Consider the following 19,017-nt stretch of genomic DNA (forward strand, 5'->3'; position numbering starts at 1 on the left):
TGCAATAACTGCTAGAAATCCTATGAAAAACAAAACCTATCATGACATTCAGCACTACCATTCACTTGTACACTGAGGGATTTTCAATATCTTACCATGGTTTGTTATAATGTTATCATGTGTGGGACTGAAGAGGTGTGAAAATGCATTTTGAGCTCTGGAGGAAACAGGAGGTTTGAGAAGCTCTGGGCTGCTGCTGATTGGTCGGATGGTGTAATGTCACTTCATCTGACATTAACTGACTGAGAAAAATCATTGTAGATCAGGGGAGGCCATGTGGGAAGTCCACTAAAGTGACCATATATGGTTCCTTACCCACAAAGGACATGAATGTCAACCCCATTTCATTAAAAGAAAAACTGGTCAGTGGAATATGGCAGGATTTATCATCTGGTTAACAATTAATTACTACAAAAATGTTATGATAATAAATCCTGCACTCTTTAAGGAGTTTCAGTCTGAAGTCTTGGACCAGTTGGAGCCATTGTTGCTGAAGTCAGGCCTCTATCATGGCTTTTTTCCTCATTCTAAAGGAAAAATACATGAATGCTTCAGCATTTTATCTCTGACTCAACCTGAATTCCTATTTAAGTCTGTGCAGAACAATGTTTCAAAAATATTCAACACATTCAGCACATGCAGAAAATGTGAAACCTATTGATAATTTAATACAGATCCGTTTCATTCACTGTGGCCTGTTTCACTGAAACCTAACCTTCACATATAACCTTATTTCCTGTATCAATATTCAGGCTTCAGTATTTTTAACTTCATCCTGATAAGAACCAAATGTTAAAATAAGCAAGAACAGAGGGTGATGTGAGGTCAGCTGAAGGTGAAATGTGTTGGACCATGCCTGTAACTTAACTTCTACTGGTTTCTTATGCCAAGTGATATGTGTTTACACATGATTTCTTGAATAATACTTTTATTATTAATGCACACCTTCATCTACAAAACTGTGTTAAAAGATGCCACAAACATCCTCTGATTTAAAGGTGAAATCGAGAGCAAAACTGCAAAACTAAACCTAGATCAAGATTAGAAATAACTTGAAAAACACCCTAACAATCATTAACTTTGCTCATTAAAGGAGCCAATTACCTTCACTGACTCTGGATAGATTTAAGATTTATGGCCTCAGGCTTTTCATGCTTTTAAAGTGTGCTTAAGAGGATATCGGTCTGATCCTTGACAAATGCCTCTCACACCCAGTGGGCGTCACCAGCAGCATAATCACTTACCATTAAGTAGCAAATGCTGAGTCAGTGTAGGTAAGAGGAAGGTCAGGGTGTGTTTCTGGCAGAGGCAGAGCGAGCGGTCACACAGGGACACTGAACACGCCTCCTGGCTGCTAAGTCACATCTAAAACATTATTGATAACTACATAGAAGATTTCTTCTGGGAGAGACTGTGTGAGAATGGTGTTATTTCAGATTGTGCTGTCATTGTGTTGTCACTGACGTGCAGTACAGTGTGCAGCAGGAATGCACTGGCCTGGCGCTCGTTGCATACACAGGAGGCGCCATGGGGATTTCTGAGAGCCCTCTGTGTGTGTGTGTGTGTGGGGGTGTGTGGGTGTGTGTGTGGTGTGTGTGTGAGTGAGAAAATGCATGCTATAGGCTGCATACAATGGAAGAGGATTTTTTTTTTTTTTACCTTGTGATTGAAATAGCTTTCTCAGGAAGACACCACAAGGAAAAAAAGAGCTCAGCTTAGGCCATAACATTAATCTGTAACAAACAGAACTCTGTCTGTTTTCAGCATGCTCTGCAGAATTTTTCAGGTCTGTTGAGCAAAGTTCACAATGTCTGTTTGTATTATGATAAGAAATCAATCCAAGAGATGTTTAATATGCAAAATGCATGCTTGGTTGATTAAGAGTTAATTGGATTTGATCTGGTCAATAAAGCTTCCAAAACAGTGTCAAAAGAAAAGGATAGCAGAGATGATGACGGAGTGCTAAATCACCAGGCAGTGCTGAGACTGTAAAAAAAGCAGAGATAAAGGGTTTTCAACCCTGACACATGGTCACGGCCTTGTGGCGAAATCTCAAGCTGTTGATCATTTTTGATCTCCAACTTGTGTAAAATGAGCAAAAAAAAAAAAAAAAAAAAAAGAAAAAATCTGGACCCAATCCAATAAAATCCCTCAGAAGAGAATGAAAAAAATGTGCAACCTTTCCATTGGCCAAAACAACAAAATTTGACCAAAGATTGACCAAAATCTGTTTATACTGTTTTTCCTGTCAATTTTAAAGGATGGTCCCAATAGGCGTTTTTTGTCTAGTCATGATACATATTAGTGATATAAAGAAAAACCAGTCTCTATTGGTTAACTGATCTCTTCATCATAGATCTGAATGCATCAGATCATGGAGTTCTGGATCAGTAAAGCATAATGCAAATCTGTTTTAACGTTAGAGATCAGTTCACTGAGACTCTGCTACTTGTTATCATAGCTTGTTCCACTGGCTCAGCATCTTCAATCTTGTGTTTTTCTTGTTGACCTTTTACATTTAATGACAGTTATATTAGTGGTGGGTGCTTGCTAGGAAGCAGGTGTATTAAGGGAGTATCGCAGAAATGTCTTATAGTTTCTCTTCTCTCCCTAATATCACGGAAGGACAAGTTTTGAATGATCCACTCATCTGTACGATTTGGTAAAAAGTAATTCAGTACAATGGTAGCTTGTAGGTCTCACCTGTTGAGACACCAGAGCTAAACAACAGCTATGATGCTAGCACTAGCAAGCAGCACAAAAACACTCCTGAAAACAAACACATTTTTTTGTAAACTCTGACAAATCTTTGGTTATCACGTTATCCACAGCCACTTCATTCCAGGGTTTGCAAACAGAACGCCTTGTTCAGACTGTTGATTTGGTGACATAACAAATACACTCAAGCCTGCTGACGTGATTTTAAACAGAGTATTTCAGCAAGCTGGATGTAATGAAAAAAAAAACAGTCAGAAACAGAACAAGAGGAGAAAATGATGTCTGAGTGACATGAGGACTAAATATTCACATTAAAAAGAATTTGAAAATTTAATGTATAGCAGGTTGTATTCTCCTGTAACCAGCAGACACTCAAAGCTCTGTTACTGTGTTTATCCAAATGAAGCTCAGTGTTAGTTCACGCAGGACACTGTAGTCACATGCACACCCAGCGTTATCCAAAATATCACCTCCCAGCTCCCACAGCCAATCACAGGTCTTTCTCTCAACACAGCAGCAGATTTTAATATGACGTACTTCTCACTAATCGCTGCTTGAATTAATGCTGATGCACAACGCTGCTGCTGCTGGGAAAGCATAACCTCCTCCACCCCAGCCTCCTCCTTTATAGCATATAGCATGTTGCACCCTCTTATTGTAACTCATGCTACTATGGATAGATTGCTTCTGATCTGATTTTATAGTATTGCATAAATGTATCGATCCATATGGGGGATTCCAGCAATAGGTTCCCTGGGGAGTCAAAGCAGAGAGTTACAAGTACAGATGTGCAAAGATTTTCACACCAGCCAAAACTGTTTTCATATTTTCCCCTCCAAATAATTGTCAAAGTGAGACACCTGGGCAGGTGTGTTAGATGAAGACTTTACTTCATAAACATTATGTCAGAATTTTTGAACAGGAGGCCTGAGATTTAGTGTCTTATAAATAACCCCACCACCACCTCCACCCCTTCTCAGTTTAATAAAACAAAATGTTATTTGGATTGCACAGTTAATTTGCATCAGATCAAACCAAATTGCTCTGTTTAACTTTTTTTTTTTTTTTGCCAAAATAATAGAGTAATTATAATTCTTTCCATTTCAATAGGGTCCTGACTCCGAGATCAGTGCTCAGGCCCTAATAATATTTGCCCCTCAATTATAAGGACGTATAGCTATAGGGGTATGAAAGTTTAAAAAAAGAAGTGAATTATTGTTATAACTCTCTACCACTTGTGCTCAGTGAGCTTCAGTCGTGTGCCTCTTCTGTTCACATGACAAAAAGCCTTTGAGAAACACACTGCTCTGCAACTCTAATGTGTGAGTGAGAAGCAAACTGAAGCTGAAAAGTGCCAGAGAAATCCATTAAGCATGTATAAAAGGCAGCATGGGGAAAAACTGCAGAGAATGTGTTGTAACCTAAAAACTGTCTAATGATCAGCTGTGCCTGTAGGGGGCAGCCATGAGTTTTGTTTTGATGGAATCCAAAAGCAGAGTCCTGTTGCACAAACTTGCATCAATTTCCGACTAAGTCTGCACAAAACAATGTGGCACAGACACACTAATACCAGCACTAAAGCACGTCTAACCATCTAAATAGAGACTTTAAATCTAAAGTCTAAATGTGTTAATGAGTGCTGCCTCTTTCCTAAGGCATGAGTCAGAAAGATGAATGAAAGCAGCAGAGCAAAGAAGGGACATTTAGGCACAATACTGGTCTATAAAGCCGTATTGATTGTTGCTCGCCTTCCTGCACAGTCCCTGCCTGGCCGGTGCCAGAGTAATTTGTCCCCCAGGTCTAAGGTTGCATGTGAATTTTCTGTTGTGTCAGCTGAGTTTAGTGCAGAGCGTGCTCCAGAGGAGGTGATCTCTCATTATCCCACACTGCTTTAATTAGGAGCTCACTGTCAACCAAAGCAGCATCTTTAACTCATTTCTTACCCCCTGCAGTAAGCATCTCCAAACTGCAATGAGCACTATTTCATCTTCCACGGTAGAGTGTGTGTGCAACTTTGTCACGAATACATCTGCAGCAAACAAATCAGGGCAGAAAATGAGGTTTTTATTTACCAAGAAACCGCATGACGGCATAAAGTCCTCAACTGTGACAATCAGATGCATGTGTGTTTGTCCCTGTCCTTTGTGTGTGTACTTCACGTAGCGAGGGGGAGCGTAGGGTGTACAAGGGCGTGCACCTCCTCTGGCTTTCTTCAAGGAGGTCAGAGGTTGTGTCCAATCACAGACCTGCAATTAAAGCCTGCCTTTTTATTTAACACAACCTCAGACTTTCACTAATTTTAAACAAATGTTTAAGTCTTCTAACCCTGACCAAAACATAATAATAACTCATCATTTATGACCAGTAGCTTTCTAAAAAATTAATCACACCATGGTTACTATGCTTGGATGAGTTACAAACATAAAATCTGTTATTCTCAACAGCAGCATGCAGACTGTGGAAGAGCCTTTGTGAAGCACTTTTGGCAGCTTTTATGTATGAAAAGTGCTCTATAAGTTAAGTTACTCTGCTAATCTGATGCACACAAACCTGCAGTAGTCACATATGTCAACAGAGCAGTCAGTCATTGCAACTTAGTCCCAGTTGTTAACATTGGAAAGAGGAGCTAATGACCTATAACAGGTCGGCAAGAAGTAGGAGCTCCTGATGTTTTGGCTTTATTCTTAAGCCTGATTTATGCTTCTGCGTTGCGTTGATGCCGTCGTTGACCATTCGAAGTGCTGTGTCAAAGGAACACGTCGCTCTGCAATTCACCACCATGCTGTTAGGGGGGTGTGGCTGTGTGTGCGTGGGTTCAGAGAGGTAACATTCGAGTCCCTGTTTATCTTCCGGTTATGGCAACTGAGGTGGAGCGGGTGTGTTTGGAGTTGGAGCTCATTGATATCGACAAACAAATTCTTTTGTTGCAAATGTTGAAGCGCAGAGAGAAAAGGGTGAATTTACCACACTGGTTTGCCCACTGAGGGACCTGGATGAAGAAATGACCTTCTGAGTGGACCAATCACAGCCCTTGCGGACCGCGTCGCTGCGACGCATAGTTAGGATTTTTTTAAGGTGCGCGTCAGGCTACGGTGTAGGGGTCTGCATCGACACAGAGGGCTACAGGTAGCTACGCTGTCGACGTGGCGCAGTATAAATCAGGCTTTATGCAGCTGTCATTTAGTCACCTATTGGCACAGTTCATGAGTTGAAGGGATGTTTGTATGAGGTACTTTGCAGTAGTAGTGGTATCTTCCAGTGATTTCAGTGAGTGTTGCCTCTTAAAGAGGACCTGCTGGTCATTCTGAGTTTTAGGTAAAAATTGGTCAAAAACACTGTAAGCTATATAAAAAAGCCTACAATTCTTTAGGCTCAGCATATCTTCAGAGCAATAGCTTGTAAGAGCTTTTGCTCTTACAAGTGGGACTTCACAACACTTCTTCAGGACATTTCTGTTCAGAGGATAGTGGCTAATCACAGAGGCCTGCGGCCTGCATCACTCCCCATCCAGAGTTCCGATCCAACCAGAAGTAGGGGGGTGTGGCTGCAGATTGCATATTTCAGACGCCCCTCTTGCAGACCACTACTGTGAGACGCTGTATCTGCAGAACTGATGGGTTGTGAGAACATTTACATTTTTTTAGGTTCTACCAGTTACATTCATTGAATAACCACTTTGCAAACCTTACATACGTAATATAGCTTTGCTAGCTACATAGTTAAATTTACAACATGACATAAGCCATTGTAGCTCTGATAGCTAAACAAAGCTAAAAACGAGACACCGTTCGTGCAACTACTTTTTAAACAGGACTAGCTTTAGCATAGCAGCATAATCTAACACAGCAAATGAAGCTACATTTGCTGTAGCTTTAACAGTGTAAGTTATATAGCAACGTTACCTACGTATTTTACACAGCAAATGTAGCTTTCAATTTAGCTATGTAATCCACATAGGTAACGTAGCTTTGTTAGCTGCGTTAGAGTGTTTTCATGGTGTACAACGTTTTTTTTCTGTGATCAGACTGTGTACTTGGCTTAAATAAACATTTTGTAATTTGGTTTGCAGGTCAGGTTTTTGATTTTAACTTTTGGTAGCCTAACCCTTACCTGAACCCTTACCCCAGCCCTAACCAGAAATTTAATCAGATTTATTTTAAAGTTTTGGCACATATTTGCATTCTGACAGATGCGGCGTCTCACTGTCGAAGTCTGCAGGGGGGGGGCGTCTGAGAACTGTGGTCTGCAGCCAGACTGTCTTGACCAGAAGAGCTGAACAAAAATATATTTTCTAGATAATTTTATAGCTGTAGCTTTATTATTCAAATGGCTGATAAGCTACTGTATACACTAGTGGTTCCCAACCTTTTTTCTTGCATCTAAGAAATGTTGACAAAGGAAGCTATGAAGTGAAAGTGAGGGACGAAGCAGGAAAATGACGAGTAAAGCTGGACTAGCATGAACTCGTTTGTCAGTCATTTGCACTGCTCCATGACAGTTTCACAGATAGCCATCATTCTGTTAGATTGGCTTGCTTTGTGTTCTTGCTCTGTTTGAAGTTTGGCTGTTTGCAGAGTTGCCAAAATCACTGTCAAAGTGCAGTTTTATTTACAACAGCGGTGTAAAGGAAACTGCTCTGAGAAATAATATGGGGACCTAGTCATAAAAATATCACTTCCTACATAATAGAGCTCTAAAAACAAATAGGTTACAGATTAAACCGATGGCCCTCTCACTGCTGGTAGTCTTTCTCTGTGACACATTTTGCTGATTGGCTTGAACTTGTGAAAATGTACTAGACGGTTTCAATCACTGTGTTCATGTTTTGCAGTATTGCTATCCACTTCTAAAAAAGCAATATCACACCTTCACACTGAACTACTTCCAGGTCCAAGCCGTTTTTTTGTCTTGTATTTCCACTATGCTTTAGGGCTGTGTTCCTCCTCCAGTTGCTTTTTAACAGCTTTTCAAGTACAACCCCAATTCCAAGAAAGTTGGGACACTGTGAAGAATGTAAATAACAATAGAATGCAATGATTTGCAGATGCATTAGCAACATATCAGATTTTGAAACTGAGACATCTTACCATTTCATGAAAAATATGAGCTCATTTTGAATTTGATGGCAGCAACATATCTCAAAAAAGTAGGGACGGGCAAAAAAATGCTGGGAAACTACTACTGAGAAACAGCTGGAGGATCATTTTTCAGCTAATTAGGTTTCTACTTATTCATTTATTAGATCAAACATTCAGAGAAACTGTAGAAATCTTTTTGCACACGGGAAAGGGCCAAAGGTCTGTATTGGATCTTCAGGTCCTCGAGTGGTACTGCATTAAAAACAGGCAGAACTCTGTACTGGAAATCACTAACACTTCCAGAACTGTCAGCGTAGTTGGCCATGCCATCCACAAATGCAAGTTAAAGCTGTATCATGCAAAGAAGCCATATGTGAACATGATCTGGAAACACTGTTGCCAACAAAGCTCAAAGCTCATTTCAAAAGGAGGCAAACTGTAAAACTGTTCTATGATCAGATGAGTCCAAATTTGTTCAAAATTTGGTTTGGGAACCACAGATACAGTGTCCTACAGACCAAAGGGTAGAGCTACCTTCCAGCTTTTTAACAGCCCACAGTTCAAAAGTCTGCATCTCTGAGGGTATGGGGTTGCATTAGTGCCTAAGTCATGGCTGCTTACACATCTGGAAAGGCACTATCAATGCTGAAAAGTATAAAGAGGTTTTACAGCAGCACATGCTACTCCAGACAAGATCTCTTAATGGGAAGGCCTTGCATCCATCACAACAGCATGGCTTCACGGTCCCAGATAAAGTGGTTAAACTGTGGAAGGGAACTAGTCAACGTATGTAGAAATATTCTGATGATAATGGCAGTGTACAGGTCCATTTAGAGCTTTAAAGTACTAACTTTGCTCCGTTCCCATTTTTTCCTAATAGCTGCTCTCTACTTCCTGACTCCTGTCTAGCATTTGAGCATCACTGGGATCGCATGACTGTAAACTACCAATTGTTAGTCTTCCCCACCTTGTTTACATTTTAACAAAGATGGCGATTTGCTTCAGTGAAAAGTTATGCTAACAAAGTTTACTACAGTTACTTCATTTCAAGACTGAATAAAGCACCATCTGAGGCCCCCTTATAGTTTAGGTATTAATGTGCTGACCATGAATACAGCAGCTACAGTCTGAGAAACTAACTGTTGCTGCATGTTGTTTCCTGTCTGCCCTTTATGAGCTTTACTTTTCCTCTTGCATGCTTCAATTCTTAGAACCTCCCACAAGTCACACCTTTCAGAAAGACGGTGTTACAGAGAATGGAGTAAACATTTTTGAATGAATGCAACAGAGTTTCTCTGTTTCTTGCTTACACACATGGGCAAAACTGTTGGTACTGCTCTATTAATGAAAGAAAAACCCACAATGGTCAAAGAAATAACTTGAATCTGACAAAAGTGATAATAAATAAAAATTCAATGAAAATTAACCAATGAAAATCAGACATTGCTTTTGAACCGTGGTTCAACAGAATTATTTTAAAAAACAAACTCATGAAACAGGCCTGGACAAAAATGATGGTACCCTTAACTTAATATCTTGATGCACAACCTTTTGAGGCAATCACTGCAATCAAACGATTTCTGTAACTTAACAGAGGGGTACCAACAATTTTGTCCACGTGTGTACCTATTGATTGTAAAGCCCTTAAAAAATACTTATATGCAGTAATGGCAAACACATTTTTACATGGCTGAATTTCACTGACAATCATTTGTAGGTCAAGTACACTAGTTTGACTAATTTCTGGGTCAGAGAAACAGTGAAGGAAGTGCTTGTTGACCTCTTCACCAGGCCACTCCCAGATGTGGTTTACAAGGTGTGGTCTTTTCACTTCTACAGCAACAATAACAGCTTTGGGGTTTGTGTATCAAAACAAGATAGCATGTACTGATGATTTAAATGACACTCCTTTTGTAGGTTAAATGTCATGACAGGAAAGGAAGAACCAACTACCAGTTGTAAGGCTCTTTTCTTCAGTATAAATGGCACCAGTTTGTTGGCTGGGCCTTCAATAGCTCCGCTCGCCCCCTGATGGGAGGTGTACAGGATGCATTAGCACAGACTCACAGCCTGCTGGTTAGAGAGTCCAGCGTAAGGGGAACCAGGATGAGTGCCAGGTCTGGAGGGGTGTTCAGTCCCAGCCATGCTCAGCACGTCCCAAACAACCGGTGCACGAACCCCAGCCATCTGCTGTCCATTTCACTTACACTCTCGCTTGATGCTCTGCCAGCAGCTCCTTCTCTCACCCCTGGAAGCGAGACTCATCCTGCCGTCCTCGCAGAAGCTACCGAAGCTTCAGGTTGAGCTGGCAGGACACTGCGGTTACTCTTCTGATATCTGTCTGAGAAAGCAAAGAGTCATACTTCCCCTAAAACCTTTCTGCAAGGTTGTATCATTTATCACAAAGCCTCTTCCAAGCCCTATCCTCCACTTACTGTAACGACCAGTTTCCTCTTTATGAGTATGTTTCAGTAATTCCCATCAACTAAATAACCATTAAGCACTCAGCAGTCTGGCCTCAAACTGTTGAAGTACATAAACGGCTTGTGACTTGAACATCAGATGCATCATCTTCAAGACTGCCACATCACTGTTGCAGTAATTTCCACTGACTAAATGACCATTAAGCACTCAACGTCCCAGCCTTCTTGACCATTAAAACACACTGGGGCATCAGAGAAGAAGAAGAAGAGATTGATCAGAGAAGTTATGAGTCATACTGGAAAAGTATAAAGAGGCCTTAGTTGGAGTTTTTTTCCATTTGAAAGCTTTCTATTCTGGAAAAAGGGGGCATTTATTCAGTTTTTACCCACTCAACACACTTTCAGTCCATTCTGCACTGCGTCACAAAAAGAGCAAGCTTGGAAATGACCTTTCAGACGTTTTCTGACAGTTTTAAGAGGCAGAACTTCAGTATGAGTCACCTTACTCTACAACACAGTGCCCATTGAAAACTATGAGTCATTAAGAAATGAACTAAAGTGAGTGACATTTTAAGTTCCCATTTTTCTCTTGGTGTTTTGCCATACTATTAAAGAAATTGAAGAGCATTAACAGTGAACTTGGTATAATATCATCAATAACAAGCCATAAACAGTAATGGCAGCATCATGATTCATTATAGATGTATAATGTTTTATAGGAGCTGTTAAAACGCATCAGTAACCATTATGTGCTCTTAAAAACAAGGTCAGGATGTTTGTGAATGGACTGATGAATCCTCATATGCATTATAGATGAGATATTAAAATATTGTAGACTTATAAAGGCACATTTCAAACGGCAGGTCAAAGTTGTTTTGTTTTTTGTTGTTTTAGGTGCACGGGTGCTTTTTTGGGTTCCTCACAGCACGCTTTTTGAGGGTGTAATCAATCCCCTTTTTAATATAGAAACAATGTCTGAAATAGATGTGGATGATTAATTACACTGAAATTAATAAACATGAAAAACATACATCTAAAATGTAGTGAATAGAATTAAGTTGTATTTTCCTTTATTTTATTGAAGTACACCCATGTTTTACTTTCTTACTTATTTTTTTTTAATTAAAGTCATGCATTTAAATTGTGTCTTACTTGTCAGAAGTAGAGAAATTTCTAAGCAAACAGTCAAATTCATCATGAATCATTGTGAGTATATGTTGCTGTTCTGTGTCCAGTACACTGTGGCTAAAGTTAGCAGCTAGCTCTGCCAGCCTTTCTTCCTCTTTGCAGAGTAATATCTTGCTTATTGTGGTTACTAATCACTTCAGTTGAGTAGTTATACATGAGTACAACCCTCAACAGCCTACATACGACTTTCTTTCCTATTTCAAAACACTGCCATTGTGCTGCTTTTACAGCACGCTATATGCTAAGCTTCGCATGCTAACGGGAAGGCATCGGGCATTAACTGAAGCTACAGCAGCTACAAGTGGTGGGAAGTTTCATTACAGCTTTAAGATAACATTTGACTACAATCTCAGGCCCGTGTTTAAAAAAAACATGACAGGTAACTGGTTTAACTGACTCATAAATCTTGTGCTTGGTAATTTGATATCCAAATTTAGCTCTTGGCTGACCTCACACATACTACATAAATATGTCAATGTGAAAAACTCAGCTGTGCAATTCAAGACTTGCACAATAGGCATATTGTAGGTGTGCATTTCAAGGATAGTATTCTACCTACCTCTAGGCCTATATTTGAGAATACAGGACTTTTACATGCTAAATCAATTTGTTGTGTTGGTGCTTAGCTAACTGAGTCTCAGTACTTCTACTGCGACTGCATAAATGTTTTTATCAAAAGGTCCCATTTAAAGCTGTTTTTAAGGAAAAGTTTCATGCGACTTCTTGTTCTCACCTTCTGCAAACGTTAGCTAACCACAGCATGCTAGCTACAACCAAGCTAATGTAACATGCAACTGGCAATGAGGGAGAGCACAGTGAGACTGAAAACACAGACGATCAGGGGATAATGTGACACTAGTGGGTTATCAGGGTCAGGGCTGAGACACAAGGCAAGAAGGAGCAAGAGAGTTAAGGGTAAGTTACAAAATAAAACATGGAAATGAAAGTAATACTGAACTTAAAACAAAATATTCCCTTGCTGGTTGTGTCAATTACTAACAAAAAGTTTGGTTACTCTCGCTGCTTTATCATTCTCTGTGCATGTTTGCTAATAACAACCAAGCTAACATTGTGTTTCTTCACAATATCCTTGGTTTAATTTTTTTATCAACAAAAACGTCTGTAGTTACTGCTGCTCTCTTTTCCACTGTGTTCATTAGCTTATAGCAGTTTGCTAAACAGTAACCTAGCTAACATTTCTCCATAAAAGGCTTGTTTATAGCTTGTTTAACAAAAACTTTAGTGGGTCTTGCTGCGTTGTTGTCCACTATGTGCATTAGCTAATGACAGTTTGCCAAACTACAATGTAGCTACAGTCAGCTACATTGCTAGCTAGCTATGTAATGTTTCCTAACTATACAAACCATATTGTAAAGAACCTTTCACGCCAACTTCAAACACATGAATGTGTGGCGTTTTTCTGGCATCTTTAAGGCCAGTTTTTAACCTTTCGACACAAAAGGCCAGCTATATGCTATCTGTTCTCAGTCTTTATGCTAGCTAAGATAAGCTAAGGCAACATGCTGCTAGGTGAAGTTTCCTATCAAACAATCTTTGACTGACTTTCAGAGAGAAATGTGCATGTTTTCCAAAACTATTCTCCTTTAGCTCGGTTAATATCCCAAAAATAGGATTATAAAAGAACTTGTATTTATTGTACTACTCTGTATTTGTTTATTCAAATATTATCATGACTCTAGATTGATGCTAATGCTAACAGCAGTTGCTGTGCGTAAGACGACCTGACATTTAATCACAGCCAATGTAATGATGTTGAGAGGAAGCAGGGGGTTTGATTACAATGAAACCTGGAAAGAAGATTAAAACAAACAGTTTTTACTGTACTATACATTAACTTTTTGTCCTTCCAGAGATTATGATAAATTATACTCTAGTGTGTTGCTAATGCTAACAGCAGTTGTTCACAAATTTTCTTTAGCATGTCTGCTATTTCTCACCAACTTTTTTTTTTTTTTTTTTTTCAGGTGGTTGTGGTTGTCCCTCGATGCTACGGCATAAAGGCAGAGATACTGTAAAAAGATCTTTGCACATGTCTCATATCCATCTCCTGCATCAACTGTCTATCACTTTGCCATTTTCTTTTTCTTTTTTTTTTTTTTTTTACGTTCTTGACTGCAGAGCTCAACAATGTGGTTCTGGTGGTACAATTCCCATTCATTCTCTCCAGAGGGGATTTGATTATGTCGCATTGTCAGAAATATCAAAGTTAGACCTATCATAAGCTACCTGAGTGTAAATTTTCACCTTTGTATTTTTCTCTGTTTTTGAATGTAGTTTTTGAGCTGAATCAAATGTAACACCTATGAGTATTCAGGTAAGCTGGTTAGGATTATTATAAAATGTCTATGGCGGATTGAATGGCGAGTTTTACTTCTGGAACCAGAGCTGTCAAAAAAGTGGGTGGGGACTGTTGAGCGCTATTCCACGTGCAGAGAGCTCTGGGCTCGACATCAATGATGCGACTGAGCAAAATGAGCACATCTTAGACTTCCTTTTCTGAGGTTTTGAGAGGTCTGTGTGTAGCACCAGAAGTTAGCATAAAAGTCACACTTTAAAATTTGTTTAGCTTTAGCTCTCTCGATTTTTTTTTTTTTTGCTCATTTCTGTATTGAGTTTAAGAACAGACTAATGAACATTAGCTCTGAGATATGAAGCATTTCTAATCACAATCTTTGTCCCTACTTTCTCCATGACGCCGAGCCCACATGGCTTTTTAATGTAAGTAGTATTTAACTAAAGTCAGAGAAATATATCCCCAGGAGAGCTGCATTCTCTCAGATTTGTCTTTTTGTGAATGCCAGCAGAGTCACAAACAAATGCTGGTGTGTGACTCAGTTCAGTAGTGCCTTATCAATCAAGTTTGTGTCAGTGTGGTATCTGCTAAACCGCTCTGTTTGTGTGCATTTGTGGGGGAGCGGCAGGGTTTAGTGATAATTTAGCTGTAAATGAATAACAGCAGGAAGAGATGGTGCAGATGATGGGTGATTTTCCTCCTCTGTAGAAAGTGATGATAAGGCTCTTCAGAGTTAAGTAGGTTTCCACGCAGCCCTTCACAGGCCGCTTCGCTGATGTTTAACTGCACACACGCATTATTACTGGCTGTTCCCCAACAAGCTTTTTTTCCAGCTGCATTTCCACATGTGCGTGGATAGAAAAAGTGATAAAGAGAAAGCCAGCAAGGTGAAAAGGATGCCAGTCATACATCTGTAAAATATATAAGTACCTTGTCTGTGAAATGTTAACAATTCATTGTCAGTGAAATACATTATCTTGCAGGCAAAAGACTGGAGATTTCCAGACTCCTCCATCAAAGTCCTGTCCACCTCCGCCTTCCTTCACAGGACAACTTGAGGTAACATAATTAGCCAAACATGACATTCAGCTTTGTTTTCATGTAATTACACAGAGTTTTATGAGATAAACTCCTCTGTGTCCGAGTGTTTGCCCTTGAAATTCATTGTTGCATATAATTTTACAGTAAACTGAACTGAGTTTTACCTTCCGGAGATGTAATCAGTCATTCAGAGTTAAGTCAGACAGCAGGACTGGAAGTAATATAAGCTTTAATCCTGCTTAGATTACATCAACAAAACCTCTCTAATCTGTCTGTGTGGTTCAGGAGGAGATTTCTGTGATTTGTAGTTTTTTATAGATTTAAAATAAACAGATTTTTGTCAATTATATGACCTTCCTCCTAAGCACCCATGGGGACAGGGGCAGAAAAAATTTAATATTTTGTTCAGGTATCTCCTGCACACCAGAAACTATCCAGTGAACACAGGAAACTCCTGTTTTCCTGTTTTCTCTAACCTTGCAATGCTGATGGATTGGCCAGACTCACTGTCTGTCATCGGGCAGATCCTTCTTGCAAAACTTCAATCTGAAACTATTGTGCCCAGTCTGAAACAGACAGCTACTTAGTGTTTTTTGAGGAGAACAAGGCAGTAGCTGCATAGTGTCTCCCCTCTAGACAGAGGGTCGTTCTCATCCTGGGGTGGATCTAATTGTTGGCCCTCTCAAAATCTGACTGGCCAAGAGGCCCACCCGCAGAAATGACTGGGCCCCTAATAGACTCAATTAAAAAATCAATTCATTAGGAATGCACAATATGATCGGCATGCTATCGGTATAAGCAGATATAAAAACTTCTGCCGTTTTTTACAAATGATGTATCAGCTGTTCGCAGCAATAAGGACCATCAGACCTACATTAGCTAAAGTCTAATTCTTTTTTCATCCTTATTCCTTAAATTTAAAAATGTTTTTAAGGACTGACATTTTTTAATTTGTTCAGCTATATAGTTTGAATTTGTCTTTTTAGGTCTGATATTTTACGATTAAACATAATTTAAGTCAGTTAGGTTTCAATATCAGCATCTGCTAAAATGAATTTGTAAAAATCGTCATTTTTACAGTGCACAGATTAGTGACATTAATGCCATCCTCCTGCGTTGAAATTCCCCCCAGGGAAGGTTCAGATCAACTTTGAAGTTGACTTAAAAGGTTTTTCTAACAGGACATTATTTGGGTCTAATGCACCTCCCGTTCTTGTCCTTATTTGTTGTATTGCAACTTTTATTCAGGTCCCAACATGGCTGCACAAAGTCTGTTTTAATGGAGTACAGTACAATTTTTAAAGGAATAAAAAAGCAGAAAGAAGTAATTTTAAGTATTTTTGTTAGAACATCAATGGTTATTATTTAGGATGGTTTTACCAACCTTTATGGGCCCCCTGATGTGGTTTGACCCCAGAAAGCTTTCCTCTTTATCACCCCTTTAGTTGTCAACAATGATTGGCTATTTGTTTTGTCAGCCACTGATGCAAAGCTGTGATGTAGGCTGTTTTATTCTTTAACTCATGTGTCGTCTCAGTATTCTGTATACTAATCCTAAGAGTCAAAAATTACCCAAATTTGTTTAAAGGTGCTCTATGCAAGATTTAGAAAAATGTCAGTGTTAGCGACACTGCCGGCCATTAGGCAAACAACAACAATATTGGGTTGCTCGTCCACGACGGCGTGCTCCTTGCTCAATGAGCCTCCGGTTTATCAGCTGATACACACGCAGACCAAGGTGATTTACCTGCATCATGTATACAGTAGAGGTAAGTGAAGTTGAGTTGTTGAGCAGAAGCAACAAGGCTAACATTGCTTAGCTCTGATAAAGGTGCCTTGATCGAGGATATCAGTTGGCTGAAATTATGTTTTGAAGATATTTTACAAACTAAGTATCAAAACATAAACTCAGTAAGTTGAGTCCAGTGCCAGGAAGCAAGAAAAAGATGCAATATTATCTGGAAATCACTAAATGAGCAACGTGACATTCTTGTTGTTTGGATAGCATCCTTGTAAGCAAGCTAGTGCTAGTGAAGCTCCCTCCATTTCTCAAATGCTCCATTGATATTTACCCTCGATTCCTGCTGCATCAGTCACACTCTCTTTTAGCTTGATGGGCTTCAGCAGATAAAACTATCTAAGTTTTTATGTTTTCACGTAGTTTGTGTGGGTGTTTGGGCTGAGCTAGCCGGTCGTTTACTTGCGGAAGCAGCCTTCTCCATTCAACACACCATTGTCAGGTATAAACAGAGCAAGGGTGTGCGCGCATTACGTAGTACCCGACATCACTTCCGTTGTGGTTTTCGCGGAAAATTCAGCCTGAGTTCTTCACAGAGAAATGACTTCACAGGCTTATACAGCCAAACAAGGAAGACATAAAGAGCCTTATTCTTCACATCGGGATAAAGTGCACACCATTATATACCAAAAGTGGAAAATTTTAAAGCAAAAATCTTACATAGGGCCCCTTTAACCCTTGTTGTTGTATACGACAAGAAGTGACGCAGGTTCTGAAAAGTTGAACAACTTTTGAACCATAAATCATAGACTCTCACTTTTTATTCCTATTCAAGCTGGCCATTGTTAAGTTTTAATGACACTATTCATGCCTTCAAATTCCTTACAGAAGCTTTTATAGTGAGCCAGGAACTTCCACACCGGTAACTCCGATATTGGCATCTTTATATCCTTTTTTAACCCTTTTTTGATCATTTTCGCTGCCAGCAACTAATACTAAATGATATTTTGTACCCCACAATGCTTTAACAACCAATGACAGACCGTTCCGTCGTTGCTTCATGCTTTGTCAAACGGCCCATGCCTTAACACTTAGATCCTGGTGGAGACGGCCTGAATAGCTCATAATGAAGAGACAGGGAGCCTGTGTGTGGCCCTCTGTGTCACTGCATACTCATAATCAGCCAATACAAAAAAGCGCAGGGACTTTTTTTAAAAATATGTCTATAGTTTTTGTCACAGAATGATTATTTTACTCTTTTTGGTCCCCAAGAGATGGGAGAACAAGTCTGTGCAAAAAAAAAGTGTTAGTCATAATTGTGTATCACACATAGAAACCTTTGAGTTTTAATTTCCATTTACTTTTTTCTGTTGTCTTTATAGTCCCATGACTTTTTAAAAATCAAGTGATATTACTGCAACACACATATTCTTAAAGCCAAGGTCGTAATGAAAAAAGGATGTTTAGAGATTGACTATGTAGCAAAAGGTTGATGTTCTAAAAGCTTTTAAAGAAAATAAGTCCAGTCGAGACACACTGGTTTAAAAAAATAGCTTAGGGCTCAGAGGGTTAAATATGGTTTTTGTTTGGTAGAGTAACTTGAATGGGCTAAAAAAAATAAGCTTTAAAGCATTTTATTAAAGAAAATAATAGTTTTTTTTCTGGGACATAGTGTTATTGCATGTTGTTCAGTAAGGAATTCAGTTACAAACACTTGTTTTCTCCCATTTTAACCACCGCACGCACACACAATTATCGTATGAACAACATTAGATAAGAACAGAGTAAGATAATCAATGCAAAACAAAAAATGAAGATTAGTAAGAGTAGGATTGGTCATTTTTAACCCTAAGATGGTACAATGGTAAAGCTAGTTCTACTTCTAAGCATGTCTTCAACTACATGGCGTTAGTTTTCCTCACTTTAATGCAATAAAGTTAAGGCCTACAAGAGTGACAGTCATATATCTTTCTGTATGTGTATGGAGTCCTCTGTGTGCCAAGGAAAAATGTGGAATGCCCTGCTTTATAAACTCATAACTTTTTGTCTTTCAAAGCAGCATGAGTTAACAAGAAGCCAAGGAATAAAATTTTAAAACACTTTGGTTCAAATGTACTGAATACCTTACAGGACTTTTGAAAAAAGCCATGTTGAAAGAGCAGAATACACACCTTTAAGGGCTTTAATCATCTGAATTTCATTGTAAATGGACCAAATGTGTAGGCCCTGAGAGTTGCCCCTGCTCCTTCCTTGGCTCTCACATAAATGATTCAGGCATATTTAAGGGCTTTGGTCTCTTACCTTCCACATAAAGATACAACAGGGGCTTTAACTTCTGCATTTGACAGGAAGTGTGAAGAGAGAAATGCATTTCAGGCTTTTTAAAGGGGTGTTTGTGTAGTGTAGACTCTCATGCTGCAGTGAGTCAAGAAAAAGAAACAGTCTGACTATTATGTCTTTGTCATAAAACCCACTTTCACAAGCTTAAAGAAGTCTCACTATGTCTGCCAGTTTCAA

Source organism: Cheilinus undulatus, linkage group 2, assembly GCF_018320785.1.
Source record: "Cheilinus undulatus linkage group 2, ASM1832078v1, whole genome shotgun sequence".
Taxonomy (NCBI): Eukaryota; Metazoa; Chordata; class Actinopteri; order Labriformes; family Labridae; genus Cheilinus; species Cheilinus undulatus.